The 18,544-nt window shown below is 26.7% G+C and overlaps 1 non-coding gene across 1 annotated transcript; it reads right to left on the minus strand.

Moving 5' to 3' along the window:
* Positions 1 to 7,735: 7,735 nt before the first annotated feature.
* On the minus strand, positions 7,736 to 7,809 carry TRNAI-AAU. The gene has a single exon. It is a non-coding gene; the product is annotated as a tRNA-Ile (tRNA).
* Between the last annotated feature and the right edge of the window lie 10,735 nt (positions 7,810 to 18,544).

An 18,544-nucleotide genomic window follows, 5' to 3' on the forward strand; every position in this document is an offset into this window, starting at 1 on the left:
AAGTGATATAAAAATATTTATTCACCACCAACATTAAAATAAAAACTATAAAACAAAATATATTATATTACTTAAATTAAAATTTAATAACATTATCAATATTTAATAATAATCATAATAATAATAATTAATTTATATCACTATAAGAAAAATATTTAAATAATGATCAATAATGAGTAAAATAACTAGTTATTATAGTGATCAATTTGGATACCAATTTATAAATAGAAAAAGTTATAATTGATCTCTAAGTAGTTGTTTCTATTGTGAATTAATATTTAAGTTAAATTGGTCACTAATATTAGCTACCAAAGATTTGACTAACAAAATAATTGGTCTCTAATTATTCATTTGGAGACGAATTTATAGACTAATTTTAGTAACCAGTATTTGGTATGTGATGTTAATGACCAATTTGTAGATTAATTCATAATTGAATCTATTTTAATTACCAATTATTTATAATATAAACTATTTAGTTACCAATAATTTTTAATTTAGTATTTAAATTGATTACCATATTAACTAATTATTTTCTATGACTGAAATTGATTATTATTAAAAAAAATTAATGTATGCACAATATACATCAATATTTTTTAATTAAATCATTTTTTGCTAGTTGTAATGATTTCTTCCTATCTTTCATTGTTCTTCTTTAGATCATTTTTTTTTTATTTAGATGTTTCTTTTTTGTTAGAAAACGGAATGGAAATTGAAACTTAAAACAATTGAAATAGTTAAAAGGTAAAAATGGATAGCTATTAAAAGGATATCATGCCACAAAATTATTCAATGATTGATTTAGATTATAAATTGAAATCGAAAATACATTAAAAACAAAACCTTTGAGCCACCAAATAGTATATTGGCAATTAACCCTAAAGATACATTTGTTCCATTTATAAATAGTCATAAAGAATAAATAGCATGGGACATTAAATATACTTTTTGTGAAAAAATATTAAAGTTGTTCATAAATATGTGGTGCAGGTATTACGTAGCAGTAAATCTGGTGTGGCTCGTGATGATTTAATCAATCACCAAATTATTAATTTCCAAATAAAATCATAGCAGATTATGAATTTTTACTCTTAAATTACTGTTTACATTACAAACTTATTTCATTGTTATTATTATGAATATTATATATTTGTGAAGTTTTAAACTATAATTTCTAATTAAAAATGACGTTCAGAAAAACATGGACTAGTATCTTAAAAATGTGGGTTCTTCTAAACTTAAAAAGTATATCATTAATAATAGAACAAATGCTTATAACTTAATTAATTTGTGTAAGAATGAAAAATTTGTCTTGAACATCTTTAGTAGAATGTTAATCATTTGTATTTATGGTAATAGATGTTGTTTTCTTTTTAATGATTTTTATTACAAATATAAAACTACTCGAAGTCGAAAATATATATATATATATATATATATATATATATATATATATATATATATATATATATATATGTGTGTGTGTGTGTGTGTGTGTGTGTGTTTGTTTTTGTAATATCATGGACACAACACATTAGATTCAACCACATTAAATGAGACACTATTCAATTTGGCGATGGTGAAATTTACAAAGTGTGTGGTACAAATTTTTAATCAGTATGTTTAAAAATGAAGTTTGAATATTGTATAAGTAATTATTGGTAGATAGAAATGCATTTATCATTATTGCTTCATTCCATGCATTAATTTCTTTTAAAGATGTGATTTTGATAATATCACACTATAATAACATTCACGAGTTTTTTAAATAGTATTAAAATTATGTTAATCAAAGGTTAAAAGGAAAAAAATGATTTCTATTTAAAAAAATATATTTTTTTATGATGAATAAGAAATAATAATGATAGAAACACAAATAAAAGTATATATCAGAATAATCATGATATGGCAAGTGAAACACAATTAACTTAATGTTAAAAAAAATAGAAATATTTAAACGTGAGGCATAAAAAATATTGAATTGATATACATCATTTGAACGTAGATTATAATTGTATAAAAGTTATGATAAGATAAAAAATATATTGGAGATACAAATGAAATTTTATGTCAAACCAAACAATTAGAAGAAATAAAAAATAGAAAGTATATATATATATATATATATATATATATATATATATATATATATATAAAAGTAAGTTTACTTAATTGACTAATCATTTAAATTGGGATGGAGATATGGCAGGGACGAGTATTTTGGCGGGTATGGAGACAGGGACGAGACGGATATGTACATCTTCATACCCAATTGAAAAAGTCAAGAATTCCCTATATCTAATTAATGTGAGGATTCTTCATCAAAACGGGGATGGATTCAAGGAATATCCACGGAGACGAATTTATTTGTCATCCCTATTTCAGAAGTCTTTTAAAAATTATTAAAATTATGTTAAATCAAAGGTTAAAAGGGAAAAATTGATTTATATTTAAAGTTCTAATTTATTCTTAGAATGTTATTAAAATTTAAAAAAATATTTTGCCACAAAATTATCCAATGATTGAGTTAAATTATAAACTGAAATCGAAAATAAATTAAAAACGAAACCTTTAATCTATAAAACAGTATATTGGCAATTAACCCTAAAGATTTTAATTTTCCCCTTATGAATAGTCATAAATAAGACAAAGCACGGGGAATTAAGTACATATAGTTGTGAAAAAAGATTATATCACGCACAACATAATTATAATCATGATTAAGTATTTATTAGGAAATAGAATGATTTGTGTTGTTGAGGTATTTAAAGGTGTGATTTGTTTGTTTGTTGCATGTGATTATCCAGATTTGAATTCCATAAACATAAGATTAGAAGAAGTAAGATAAAGATGTTTGATTCTCATCCTTACAAATGTGAGAAATGTGGGAAAAAGTTTACAAGCAAGCACGGTTTAGCTATCCACAAGGGTCTTAGTTGGAAGTGTGATGGTGTGAAGTGTGATTTGCCTCCTAAAAGCTTCGTTTGTGGTACATGTGGCAAAGCTTTTGATTCCGACAGACAGCTAAATGGTCACATGACTTTTCACAAAAAACATCGTGCTGGTAGTTCCAGTCATGCAAATCTTCACCTTGATCTTAATCAACCACCAAACTATTGATATCTTATGTTATTATTATTATTATTATTATTAGTTAATTATTTACTTGTTTTAGGTAATTTAGGAGTTTATATATCATGTTTAGTTTATGAATTATGAGTTCAGTGGGGTTTGTTGGTTGGTTAGGAGACTTTTTCTTATTTTTATCTTGGAATAATGTTTGTAACTATTAATAAACAAGGTTCAACTAAGAACTTTTTTATTTTATTCTCTTCTTCATCTTCCTTCTTCTTCTTTTCTTTCTTATAGTTTTCGTGAACTAATTAATCATGTTCCGAAGTAATTCTCGAATGCGCATTTTTTTTTGTTAAGTATTTTATTCGTGTCATTAGGTTTTGTATTTTTGTTTTTGTCTTTATATTGAATTTTTTATTATTTAATAATATGATAAAACTCGAAGGATAGGTTTTTTTTTTTTCAAATGCCTTTGATAGTGATAATGTATTCATTTCTTGTACAAAATGCTCATTTAGTTTTCAAGATTAATTCTTAAAAAGTAATTAGTTAATATGTTTTTTAAAAGTCAATATGGATTTATATATTTAATTTGAGGAGAGTAATTTTACTAAATCATTGTATTATTTTTAATTTTAGACGTGAACAACTACAGAATATGTGTGAAAGTTGTAAACCATAATTTTCACACTTATTCTTTCCAAGTGAATAAGTACAGAATCTGTATACATTCAAAAAAACCATTGGCTAGTAATGTGGGTTATTCTAAATTTATATATATATATATATATATATATATATATATATATATATATATATATATCATTTATAATAAAAGAAATGCTTTAATTGTGTAAGAATGAAAATACTTTCTCGAATATTTTTAGTAAACTTTCCTATCTTCGTGAAAAGCTTCGTGAAAAGCGTCAGGCTTTATAAAAATTAAATAATATTTGACACATCGTTTGTTATTTTTAACACCGTTCAAAAATAAGGATAAAAAATAATAATTTTAAAAATATAGAAACCAAACAAAAATAACCGGGACTAAATTGAACAAAAAGAAATATTACAACCATAAAGTGACACGCGACAACATTAACATGTGGCATAATTGTGACTTGACACGTAGACAATTTTTTGAAATTAAAAAATTATTATTTTTTAATATAAAAAAAATTAAAATAAATAAATTTGTTTTAGAAAAATCAAAAAAATCAGGTGCTGACACATGGTATGTACTGTTAAAAAACGTTAACTATTTAAACACTGTTAGTCAAAATGACCAAATTAATCAAAATTTGACGAAAATAAGGATCTAATTGGACACAAAACGAAAATAAAGACTAAATTGAATGAAAATAACAAAAATAAGGACCAAATATATATTTAAGCCTTATATTTATCTTCTTCTCTTAACTTAATGTGATATCTCGACTTCACATTGATTCTAAAATATTAATTTTTTTTATAAAAAAATATTAAATAATTCTTGTTTATAAGTCAAAGAATATCTTATGCATCTTAATACATTTTTTGGTTGTTTATTGTTAATTACTTGCAAAACTCCACGGAGATTTACTTGGTACAATTAACCTTTTATCTAAAAAATTTTTTTTAAACGCTAATGAGAATATACTTTAAATAAAATCTCGGTAAGCACCTCCATATCTTCAAAATGAAAAATTGAAAGAGTTTCACGCTATTATGAGTTGAATAAACAATTTTTATCTAGAGTCTATAAAGTAAAATCATAGCATAAATTACATAATGAAGAGTAGGTAAACGTGATTTAGTTAACAAGCAATTAATAACATAAAAACACCTCAAATATTTTCACATTCTCATAAAGAGGATTTTTTTTTTCATATTTATTTTCCAATTTTACCTTTTAAATAATTTTTTAACGAAATAATTATTTTATTAATTTTATCCGATATTTTTTTTTAATTTAACTGTTTTTTTAACTTGATTTTTTAAAACTTAAATATTTTTTAATTAAAAAATTATCTATAAAATAAAAACTATTTATAGTAAAATTATAAAAACTATTTATATTTAATTTTATAATAATACTAATAATAATTTATTATTTTTAAGTGAACAAACATATCACTAATTTTAAATAAAAAGGAACCACACAATTTATTTCAAATATTACAAAATTTCGTTTGATGACAACTTTCAACATTATATCACAACTAATATAAATGGACATGCAAGGGAAAACTTATAACATTTTACAAGTTTTCTGTACTTTTTGTCATGAACGAAGATACTGAAACCACATTTCAATATCACTTTAAATTTGAAGTAATGGGAGAGAACACATTAAACACACTTATAAAAATAGAGGAGAAAAAGGAGAAGAACAGAAGAGATATGAATATGGAATATGAAATTTTATATTTTCATGTCCCATCATTTCAAAATCTAAACATAAACTTCTTATAACATGGAAATTCCAACTTACTTTCGTCATTTTCATAAAGTTTTGATGTTGAAGATGCATTATATGCGTCCATGCATGTATTACACACATTTCTCTTCTTCAAACAACGTCCTAATAGTTTGTTATACATATATAGTCTTGATCAAATAACCTTTTTTTAAACTAAGTAAAGCATAGATATGTATACAGGAGACACTCCTTTCAAGAGTTGATAAAACATGCATGAAGGAATTGGTGGAGCAACCAAAAAATTTTATACTTTTCAATTAAATCTTTGTCGATTAATTTTTTGTTAATTGGATGAGGTGATTGTTATCTTACCTTGTGAGTTTGCTTACTTGTTTCCATGTATTATCAAATGTGAGGTTTTGTAGTTAGTTAGCATAAAATTTATATTGTGGTTGATGTAAAACAATGAATGACTATTATTATTTTCATTGAAAATGTGTTGGATAACAAGAATTGATGATGGAGACAATCTTTTAGTCGTTATAGATGATAAGGTGAAAAGTCATTAGGAAACATGACAAATTCATTTTCTAATACATTTTCAATGAGAACACTAAAAATCACTTATTATTTTATATCAACCATAATAACAATTTGATATTAATTAGGTTACCTTCTATTTCTTACATGAAGACAAGTAAGCAAGACCACAAAATAAGATAAAAATTACATCACCCCATTAATAATAACTATATCGAAATATATAAAAGTTTTGAGTACTCAAAAGATAAAAAATAGTAAAACATTTAAAAATATTCAAATTGATTATCGACTTGAAACTTAATTAAGTCTTAATTTTTAAAACGTTAAGTTTTAATTTTTAATAAGGTTACTTTTAATAAAAAATATTTTTAATTTGATATATCATTTCTAAGAATAATATTTTAAATTACTTTTATTTAAACTCATTTATGGATGGAGTACAAAAAAATAAACTGTAATTCTCTTTTACGAAGATAAATTTAGAAATTTATTCTAAGTTAAAAATAAATAATTGAGTTTTTTTTTAATTAACAATCTTAAAAATTTTAATTTAGACAGATAAATAATACTAATTAATTCGTAAAAAAACATATAACGTAGTATTTTTTTAAAGTAATAATTTTAAAAAATATATATTTATGTTGATTTTGAGGGACACTTAATTATTTTTTTAATATATAAAGATAAAACTTATGAAGTGACTATCTTAACAATTTTTTTTTCCTTTATTCATTCTTTCTTTCTTAATAAAGTTTGAGACCTTCACGAACAAGCATTTAAAAAGAAAAAAAAAAGTCATCGATGCAAAATTATAAGAAAGAAAAATTGAGTATTGTACAATTAGTCAACTATGAATTGATTAACTATGCGGACTTAGAATAAAAAAAAAAACATCTCATTTCATTTTCGTAAATAATCGATAGAGATGTAAGTTAAAACATATCAAGTAAAAAAGTGCATAAAACTTAATCGATAATTATCATGTTACAATATAGTCAAACTTTATAAAATGCACTTCTTCTTCTTTTTTCAATATAAACAATATATAAAAAATCAATTAAAAATAACTGAATTAATTATGAAATCTATAATTCTCTTGCCAATCTCTTATAAAATGTGTAATAATTTCAAACATTATTAATTTTATGAACATTGGATCATAAATTACTTTATAACATTCGGAAATCATTAATTTTCAATATGAAGATGTATATTATAGGATGCTTTTGAAAAAATGTAATGATAACATAACAATAATGGTAAATACTAATTGGATGTAGTGTCTAAAGAATTGAAAGATTTTTTCATTAAGATCAGAGTGAATGGATAAAACTAATAGATGTATCAAATGATGCAAAATAAAAATATTTTAAAAATTTTACTTGATTATGTTTGAAATTATTACACATTTTATAAGAGATTGGCAAGAGAATTATAGATTTCATAATTAATTCAGTTATTTTTAATTGATTTAATTGATTTTTTATAGATTGTTTATATTGAAAAAAGAAGAAGAAGTGCATTTTATAAAGTTTGACTATATTGTAACATGATAAGTATCGATTAAGTTTTATGCACTTTTTTACTTGATATGTTTTAACTTACATCTCTATCGATTATTTACGAAAATGAAATGAGATGGTTTTTTAACAGTGTATAATATAGAGGGATGAAAGAGGAACAGACTTCACAAAAATGAATGAAATAAATTTTTGGCCCATGCAGGTCTCGAACCTGCGACCTTCGCGTTATTAGCACGACGCTCTAACCAGCTGAGCTAATAGGCCACACGTTTTTGTCCCTTTTGACGACATTTTAAACTCTAAAAAACGAAAATGATCTGTTAAGTTTCCTTGATTTGCAGGAGTATTACTGTTATCTTCAGGATTAAAATGAATTAAGTTTGAATGATTTGAATGATGATCAATTTTAAAATAGGTTAAAATATTTTTTTGTCCTAATTTTTGTCAATTTTTTTAAATAAGTCATAATTTTGGTTTTGTTTTTAAATAGGTCTTAATTTTCGTTAATTTTGTTTAGTTAGATATTTTTTGTTAACACTGTTTAAATCATTAACCACAATGAACAATGACTACCACGTGTCACTTTGTGGTTTTTTGAATTTTTTTATTATTTTTAATTTTTTTTAATTTTTTTAAATGTACACGTGTCAACTCAGTAGCGTGTCACGTGTTACTTCGTGATTTTTTTTATTTTTTTAAAAATTTTTATAAATGTTCACGTGTCAACCCAATGTGTCAAAGTCAATGTTCTATATTTAATTTGGTCCTTATATTTGTTATTTCTGTACAATTAGGTCCCAATTTTTGTTAACATTAATCAATTTGGTCCCTATCGAAGATGTAACAAAATTTAATTTTTATATCAAAGTTACAATGATGTGAATTTTAATATACTATATAAAAATATTTAATAAAAAATGTGAATTTTAATATAAAAATTAAATTTGATTTTAATTTGGAAATGGACCAAATTGGTTAATGTTAACAAAAATTGAGACCTAATTGAACAAAAATAAGAAATATAGGAACCAAATTCAATATAGAACATTGACTTTGACACGTGGCACGCTACTGGTTGACACGTGGACATTTATAAAATTTAAAAAAATAAATAAATAAATTTAAAAAAAAATTCAAAAACATTCAAAAAACCACGAAGTGACACGTGACACGCTACTGGGTTTACACATGTACATTTAAAAAAAATTTAAAAATAAAATAAAAAATTTTAAAAATAAAAATAAAAATTTAAAAAAATTCAAAGAACCACGAAGTGACACGTGGCAGTCACTATTCATGGACGTTAATGATTTAAACGGTGTTAGCAAAAAAGATCCAATTAGACAAAATTGACGAAAATTGGGACTTATTTGAACACAAAACTAAAATTATGACTTATTTGAACAAACTTGACGAAAATTGGGACCAACAAGGTATTTTAACCTTTAAAATAATATCCTAAGATCAATAATTAAAGTTTCATTGATGAAGTGAAGAAATTTGTGAAAATGGGTGTAATTTTTTTTTAATTTGATAAATAAAATTTAGTAAAAGAATGACTGAATATAGATATATTGATATACATAATTCATTGGTGCTATATCTTTTATATATTTTTATAGTACCTATATATAAACGGACTCTCCAATTTATATTTACATTTCTATTTCTAATTTTACTATTTATTAAATAACTATTCTTTTAAATTAAAACTATTATTTTATCTTATTTTTTAACCTTTTTTAATTAAAATAAATATCTTTAACAAAAATAATTATCTACAAAATAAATAAAAGATATTTATGATATAATTTTAAAAATTATTAATATTTACTTTTAAAATAAAAAAATAACACACGCATGTATTTCCACTAATTTGATGAAGGTATTTTCATTTTTGAGAATTATTTATTTATTTTGATACAATTTGTAGTAAATTATTTATTTTACATTTTTTAGTTGGTCTATTTTTTTAATATATATTTATGTATTACTATATTTTTCTATCTTTTAATATACGTCCGTTTTTTTTCTTCTCTATATTAATGTGGAAATAACACATCTTTAGTAATGAAACAACATATAAATATAGATTAAAATAAAAAAAAATCTTAAAAACGTAAATATGATATTATTCACTTAAAATTACTTAAAGAAATAAATTAAATATTTTTTATTTGACTGAAAAAAAATAATAATATGGTATTGGTTTATAGAAAGAGGCACAAAGTTACGAGTGACAATGGTATCATGGTGACACGAATTTCGCTGTTTCATACTCATTTTTAGAGTAAAAGTTCTTCATCGTCCTCATGTTTAATGGGTATTAAATTTTTGTCACATCCTCTTCCTCATCAGATACATACTAATACTTGTACCCATATCATTTTTCTTATTGTTTCAATATCAAGTAATTAATTTTTATAAAATTATAAAAAATTAGGGTAAATGAAACATAATATTATCAAATATTCAATGTTAGAAGGAAAATATTTTTGTTTATTCGATATCAAATATTTAGAAAGAAAATATAGTTATATATGTTTCAAATTAAAATACTAAATGAAAATTTATTAGAATCAAAATATTTATTAAATTTACCAAGGTTAATGTTACCTAGTTGATAAAATTTTAAAATATTTCTAAAAAATATAAAAGGAAAATAAATATTGAAATTAAAAATATTTTAAATGTATGTTTACTTCAATTTTTTAAATTCTAATGAAATCTCTTTTTTTGGACACAAATAAAAATATTTTAAATGTACGTTTACTTCAATTTTGGAAAAGGATGAATTCCAAATTTTGCATCCAAATTTAAAGACTAACCTTGTATTTGGATGGAGCATTTCAATAATGCTTAGAAATTGAAATACTTTGTATTTGAATTGCTTGTAATTGAATTCCATTCATTTTTTAAATAACTTGTTTGGATAAGGAAATTAAAATACCTTACATTTCAATTTCTTGTCTGAAAAAAAAAATTGAATTTATTGTGAGATAAAATTTAATTTTAACAATATTTATTTTACGCTTAATTATGTTTTGAGTTTATGATAAATTTGAAAACATGCTCGACAATCCAGATGGGTCGGGCAGACCCAACTACGCAACTGGATTGGTTAGACCTGATGACCCACCCGAGCTGGACCGACTGGAAAGCCCAGACAGGCTGGGTGACCCGATGATCTAGAGGCCTGACGGCCCAAACTGCACGATTGTGCCGTCAAGTTCGTCAATATGGCCCGGTCCAACCTGTCTAGGTCATTGACATAATGCTCCAGACGGGTCCAACGACTCGAACGGGTCCGACGAGTCGAACGGGTCCGACGAATCGAACGGGCCCGACGACTCGAACGGGCCCGACGACTCGAACGGGCCCGACGACTCGAACGGGTCCGACGACTCGAACGGGTCCGACGACTCGAACGGGCCCGACGACCTGGACTGGCCTGACGACCTGGACGAGCCCGACTATCCGGACGGGGTTGAATATCCGGACGGGTTCGACAACCCGGACGAGCCCGTACACCCAAACGAGCCCGAAAACCCAGACGGGTCCAACGATTAGGATGGGCCCAAGGACCCGGACAGGCCCGACGACTTGGACACGTCCGACGACCCAAACAAACTCGACGACCTAGACGGGCCCGAGACTTGAACGGGCCCGACAACTCGTACGAGCCCTTTCAAACTGTTGGGATAGTCAGGACCGTATGAGTCGTCAGGCCCGTCTGGATCGTCGGCATCGTACGTGTCGTCGAGCCCGTCCGAGTCTTCGGGCCCGTTCTGGTTGTCGGGCCTGTCCGCATCGTCCCACACTTATGGGTCGTCGGACACGTCTGAGTCGTCGTGCTCATCCGGGTCGTTGGGCCCAATGATTTGGAATGGCCCATTCGGGTCGTCGGGCTCGTCCAAGTTGTCGGGCTCGTCCGGGTTGTCTGGCCCGTTTAGGTCGTCACGCTCATCCGGGTCATCGGGACCGTCTAGATCGTCGGGCCCGTTTGAGTCGTCATACCTATCTGGGTCATCGGGCCCGTTTGGGTCGTCGGGCCCGTCCGGGTTGTCGGGGCACGTTCGGGTCGTCGGGCCTGTCTAGGTCGCGGGCACGTTCGGGTCATCCGACCCATTTGGGTCGTCGGGCACATTCGGGTCATCGGGCCCGTTTGGGTCGTCCTCGGTCATCGGGCCCGTTTGGGTCGCCAGGCCCATCCGATTCGTCGGATCCGTCCGGGTCGTCGGGCTCGTCCGAGTCTTCGGGCTCGTCTGAGTCGTCGGGCACGTTCGGGTCGTTGGGCTCGTCCGGGTCATCGGTCACGTTCGGGTCGTCGGGCACGTACAGGTTGCCGGGCACGTCCGGATCGTCATGCCCGTCTGGATCATCTAGAATGTGAGGTTGAGTGAGAAGAATTTCAAATTCCACCTATTTTGAGGGTATTTGAATTTCTACTAATTTAACTAATTGAAATCCTTCAAAAAAAAATGCTTGCATTTGAAATGTTTTTTAATTTCTCTATCCAAACAAAGCATTTCATTACAAAAAAATCTAAATTCTTCAAAAAAATGAATTGCTTCATTAAAATACTCTATCCAAACACACTCTAAGGCTCTGTTCTCTTCGAGAGATAGATTTGAAGGGGAGCGAGAAAATGAATTTGAATGGATTAGAAGGTCAAATATGTTTTTTTAAGAAATTTGAGGATGACAATAAGTAGATTTAGTAGTAAAATTTGTGAGATTTTATAAGTGATTTGAACGATGTGATAGATAAAAAATAAAGTTTTAATATATTAAAATGTAATATTACAATTTTGTCCTTAAAGTTAAAATTAATGAATTCTAATTATTATTATTATTATTTAATATTGTTATTAATATTATATATATATATAAAATTTGGAATTGAATTCAAGGATCATGATGGATCCATTATCATTGAAATCGATCCAGCTAAATTGGTTGGATCGAATGTCATTGGGTTGGGATTGGATATAGCTTCAATGGATTGGATCCAGCGTCATTGGATCAGATCCAACCTTCTTTGGAATAGATATAGTGCCATGGGACCTGGTTACTCATCTTGCACTGCTGATCCAACTGAAACATACACGTGAAGAAACATGAGGATATATATGTATTTGCATACATATCACCTCAAATCACCTTAGTTGAAGAGATATTGAAAGATCTTATAATTCTGGTAATCCGCTCCTTCTCTCGCTGTACATTAATATAAAATAATTATATTTTTACTTTTAAAATAGCATATATTATATATAAATTATTCATCGTAAGAGCATTTTTTAGATTATATATTTCATTAATTTATTTTTCAGTAACACTTAGTTTGGATAAACATCTTAAATTAGCTTTGATAAGAATTAAACTTTAAAATAAATAAATTAGCTTAATAAACTGACTTATATAATAGGAAAAAGAAACAAATAATATGTCGCATGCCAATTTTAACCTACGACCTTCACGTTAATTGTAATATATATATATATATATATATATATATATTAATGGGTTAAATATATTTTTTATTTTTTATTTTTTAGTGAAAATTAAAATTAGTTCATTTTCAAAATTTTGAACCAATTTATTTATCCATTTTTAGAAATTATGTGGATTTAGTATTTTTAACCAAAATGTTTAATTTTATTTGACGTTTAAAACATGTTTCATGATGATATTTGAATTTTTTACATGATTTAACATATTTCTGCTTCAATATTAATTGAGATTCATGATAATATTTGAGTTATTTACATTATTTGACACATTTTCGCTTCAACATTAACTTAAAATCATGTCTGAAACGTCAAATAAATTTAAAAAATTTTGGTTAAAAAAACTAAATCTACACAATTATGGATGTAGGATTGAATTAGTCCAAAATTTCAAAGAAAGACTAATTTTAATTTTTACTATGAATTAAGAGACAAAAACATATTTTTTAATCCTTTATCTATTCAATATAAATGTTATGTTTAGAACTTTGATGATTCTTGGTTCTATTTATAAATGCTTTTGAGATTTAAGATACAATTGAGAAAAATAGAGAAAAATATTTATTAGTATAATAAAATGTTGAGCTTCAACATTTCATTTCAGTTGAATTTGGAATAGATAATCAGAACATTTAAGAAGATTATTTAGTTCATTCACTCTTGGACTGTAATTTGATTAATGATATGTTTCATTGGTTTCGTTGTGCCATCTTATCCTATATATAATTCGTGAAATGTTTAGTGTTGTTAGAATCAATAATTCATATAGTTTTCAATTTAAAGATGAATTTCAAATATATTTATAATTAACTATCAAGAATTCAATGTGAATGTTGATCTTTTAGTTGCATATTACTATAATACGAGTAATTAGAGTTTATCCATTAACTTCTATAAGTTTGATTAATCCATCTATCATATATTTTTTAATTTTAATTTTATTAATTGTAATATATATATATATATATATATATATATATATATATATATATATATATTACAATGAATCATACAAATATATTTTAGGTTTTCAATTGATTGTTTAAAATTTATAACTAAATAAACTAAAATAATTATTTTTTACCTGTGTAAATTCTTTTATTATTATTATTATTATTATTATCAATAATTGAAATTTAATTTGTAAGTATAGTTTAAGTTATAATATTAGCATTGATATCATTTGAGAGATGAAATTTTCACTGGTTTGCCCGCACATACTTGGTCCGCGGATCTGCGAGCTGGTCCACTTTTTTTTATATATATATTTTTTAATTCTTATGATAAAATTTTCAATGATAAAAATTGGAAAACTTTAAGAAGTACACAAAATTAAGTAAATATTTTGGGGAGTTGAATGATAAATTGATAATTCAACATTTTCATCATATTCATAGTATGACATACACAATGTATTCTTTAAATTTTAGTACATTAAAAAATACATAATATTTGTCTTTTCCAGTTATACAAGAATTTGAAATGTTAATGCAAAAGTCCATAAAAAAGTAACTAATATACACAAGTGCAAGTTTTTTTTTTATGCGAACTTGCAAACCGATTCGCGTAGGCTGCGAGCTAACCCACACAAACTGCAAATTTATGCGGATCAGGCTATGACGAACTTGCGAATTCAACTTCTAAATCGAGAGTCAGGTCAGGTCTTAATTGCCATCCTTATCGAGAGTCATATAAACCACATTTTTAATATTTGGAAAAGGTATGTGAAATTAGGTAAAAGCGACAATGGCATAGAAAAATTAAAACCAAACATGTTGAGTGTATTCGAAAAACAATAATACTATGTAGACAAATGACGTCATACGTACTTACTTGAATGACGTAGAACATATAAATTATTTGTTAACTATATTTTTTCTTAAAACATGTTCTTAAAATTTTTAATCTAAGGTGGAAAATTTTACATCCGTATGAAAAATAATGATAATAATAATAATTAAGTTTCTCAAAGTTGTAAGAATAATAATTATAATAATTAAATTTTATAGATTTGCAGAAAAAAAAATACGTCAAAAGAGTTTATATCTCAAGACTTAAAACACGAAAAATGAGTATGGAACTAAAAATGCAATTTTATATTTATCTTCTTCTTTTAACTTAATATGATATTTCAACTTCACATTGATTTTTTTTAAGATTGATAAAAATATCAATCTTTTTATAAAAATTATTAAATAATTATTGTTTATTAGTCAAAGAATATCTTATGCATTTTAATACATTTTTTGTTGTTGTTTATAATTAATTACTATTGTAGGTTCTTTATTACCCTTTATCTAAAAAACTTTTTTTTGCAATATTCTAAGGTTTCTTTATTTATTTTTATCAATTTTGCTTATTAGTTATTTTACTCTCACGTCATACTATAGGCTAACAGAAAATGAATTTCTATTCCAAAATGCAGTAGGTGCTTTTGCACAAACGTATTTTATGAATTTTTCTTATATTTCTTTGAATTTTTTAATACTTTATTTCTTTCATAAATCTTTTTCTATTTTTTATTAATAATTTCTTGCTGTAACAAACCGATTTGACTTACAATATTATATTAATAAGGTTTAAGAAATCAATCTCTACTACCTCTTTTTATGTTTCTTTTGATCTCATTTTGTTTGTTTTACTTGTTTTATAAATTTAAATACATTCCTTCTGTATCTTAATTCCTATTTATGATATTCCCACGTGTACTTGCCTATGCTCAAACATTAAAGTGATCATCCTAAAAAAACAACAAAGACATAATACAAAATCAACATAAGTGTAAGTTAATATATATAAAATCATGTATTACATATTTAAAGCAATTAAATGCAGCAAGACAACATGTGATCAAACAATTTTATCATAAATAATGACTCTAGACATAATGATCCGGATCCATGTAATTAACATCAGACTTATGGTAATGTGCACCTGTGGTGATTTCTAAACTTTGGAGAGTTTGGCCTCAAGGGGTTATCCTCCAATTACTCACAAGATAAGCCCCCTTTCACGTCTAGGACTTGATCCATTCCAAAGACTAGGGCCTCATGCATCTCTTTACGATATAACCTAGTCTACTATAATTGAGTGTGAGTAAATATTAGAGAAAGAATATTACCATAGAAAATCCATATGTTATTACATTTACTAGAATACTATCACTTAGAATTTCTCCATGAAATTCTACAATTCAAACTCATTCCATGCTTCCAAACATACAACACATTCCATTCATCAATATCAATTAATTACAAAAAACTTACAACAAAAGCATGAGTTGATTGATATCTGTCTTGATTCTGGAACACTCGCCCAACGAACCAATTCTCTCGTTGGGCGAAACACGAGTTTCAACCAGCGACCAAATGGTCGCCCAATGAGTATTCCATTGGGAGTGCAGGGAATTAATTTCCACATAAATCGCCCAATGAGCAATGCTCGTCCAGCGAAGCATGAATTAGAGACATCTCTGTTTTGGATAGTCACCCAACGATAATCACTTACCCAACGACCTCCATATTAAAGTTGCCCCTGATGCATAATTTACCCAGCGAGTCTGCATAATTATGCAGAATAGCAGTTTCTGCATAATTCTGCAGTCTTGACCAGTGCACTTCTTTAGAAAATCCTCACAGACATCAAACAGTATACAAAAGCTCAATGGCATAATATTATCAGTGTAATTTGGTACTATCATACATATCATATACAGACAAATTGAAAATACCGTACTCTATTCAATTTATCCTCAATTCTCATGCATCTCAAACATCAATTTCACAATCAACAACTCCAATTAAATCGTTTAATCTATATTTCAAGCAATTATGAAATGATTAAATAGTGTAATTAACTTCCCTCACTTGCGATTGGCTCAAACGATTATGACGTAACCTAAAACCCCTTTCTACTGTTGATGCTCACAATTCAACCTAGAATTAGTAGAAACACGATCATGGAACATCATTAGAACATCATTAGAACCACTAACCAACAAAGATTATTACATGAGATTCAAAACTCACATGCGATACAAAAAAAATCACATGCAGGGTTTTAAGAGGAAGACCGAGAAAAGAGTAGAATTACAACTTACTCAATTCAAGATTTTGATAGGACAGACTCGAAGATATCACCATAATGATACGGTCTCTGATCTTTAAAAAAATGAGGATACAGTGAGAAGTTTTAGAGAAAAGTGAGAGAGAATTTAGAGAAACAAAATTTTAGAGAATTAGTGTTTTCTAAATAATGAAATCCTTTTATGAAATTTCTATTTATATATAAATAGTTTATTAGTAAAATAATACTAGGATCTCATTATTTTAAACACCGTCACTCTTAAAATATGATTTTTGTTCGCACATGAATAACTTTCGAAGAGTTTTATTTTTTTTTACAATAATAATAGATGTGAGTCACTCACTTACGCAATTTATATTTGCTTCGGAATGGATTAGAAAATTATGGAATATTCTTAATTAATTTGACTTGACATTCTTGTTGTAAGGTTTTAATCTATTAATTAAAGTGGTGTCTGGTTGATATTAAGTCTTCTTGGTTATGTTAATTTTTTTATAATTATATTAATCTTGAATTATTTATGACTTCATATTCTCTTACTCTTTTCAATTTCAATTAATTTTTCTTTTTTTAAATTTGTTATGGCCAATCATTCTAAGATCTCGTAATAATAGTTTTGAAATAAAGAAAAACTCAATACATTTATTCTAACCAAATTGAACTCAAGTATTCTTAACATGGAACGAAATAAACTTCTAGTGCTCTTAAATAATATTTAATTATAGTATCTTATTGCATATTCTATTCTAATAAACATTGTAATCCACTTATTATTTCGATTTCTTGTAGTGTTTTTAAGACCAAAACATTTACCTTTCAAAATTTATTATTAAAATAGTAGTTTCGTTGTCAAGAAAAAAATATATATTTGGAGATAAAGTTTTCATTACCTTATAATATATTACGTAAATTATAATTATAGGTATGGATCTATAATTTAATTCTTCATTCACCATTTTAATTTACAGGACATTGTTATATTATATTCTACTAGTGTTTCAATTTATAATTTTTTCTGTCTATTATTTTTCAATATATGGCAAAAACATGTCTATTAATTGTTTGCCTTTTATTGCTATTTGAATTGGCCTATGGTTCTTATATTCTTCAATATTATAAAAAGCAAGAGTGATCTAAATCACGTTTTAAATATTTCATGTAAAATTAGGTAATCTTTGGATGAAATTTGCCCAACTATCTATTATCAATGTTAAGTTCCCATCTAGACCAAAGTAGAAGCAATAATCGAACAAAAAAAAAATTAAAAACAAACATGTTTAGAGCATTTATAACAAGTATTATGAATTAATAAAATAAATTTATTCTCTCTTTGGAGAAATAGAAAATATAACTATTAATTAATTGAGTAGAAAGTGATTAAGTGAAGAGATATCATATTTG

The sequence above is a fragment of the Vigna unguiculata genome, chromosome 4, assembly GCF_004118075.2.
Source record: "Vigna unguiculata cultivar IT97K-499-35 chromosome 4, ASM411807v1, whole genome shotgun sequence".
Taxonomy (NCBI): domain Eukaryota; kingdom Viridiplantae; phylum Streptophyta; class Magnoliopsida; order Fabales; family Fabaceae; genus Vigna; species Vigna unguiculata.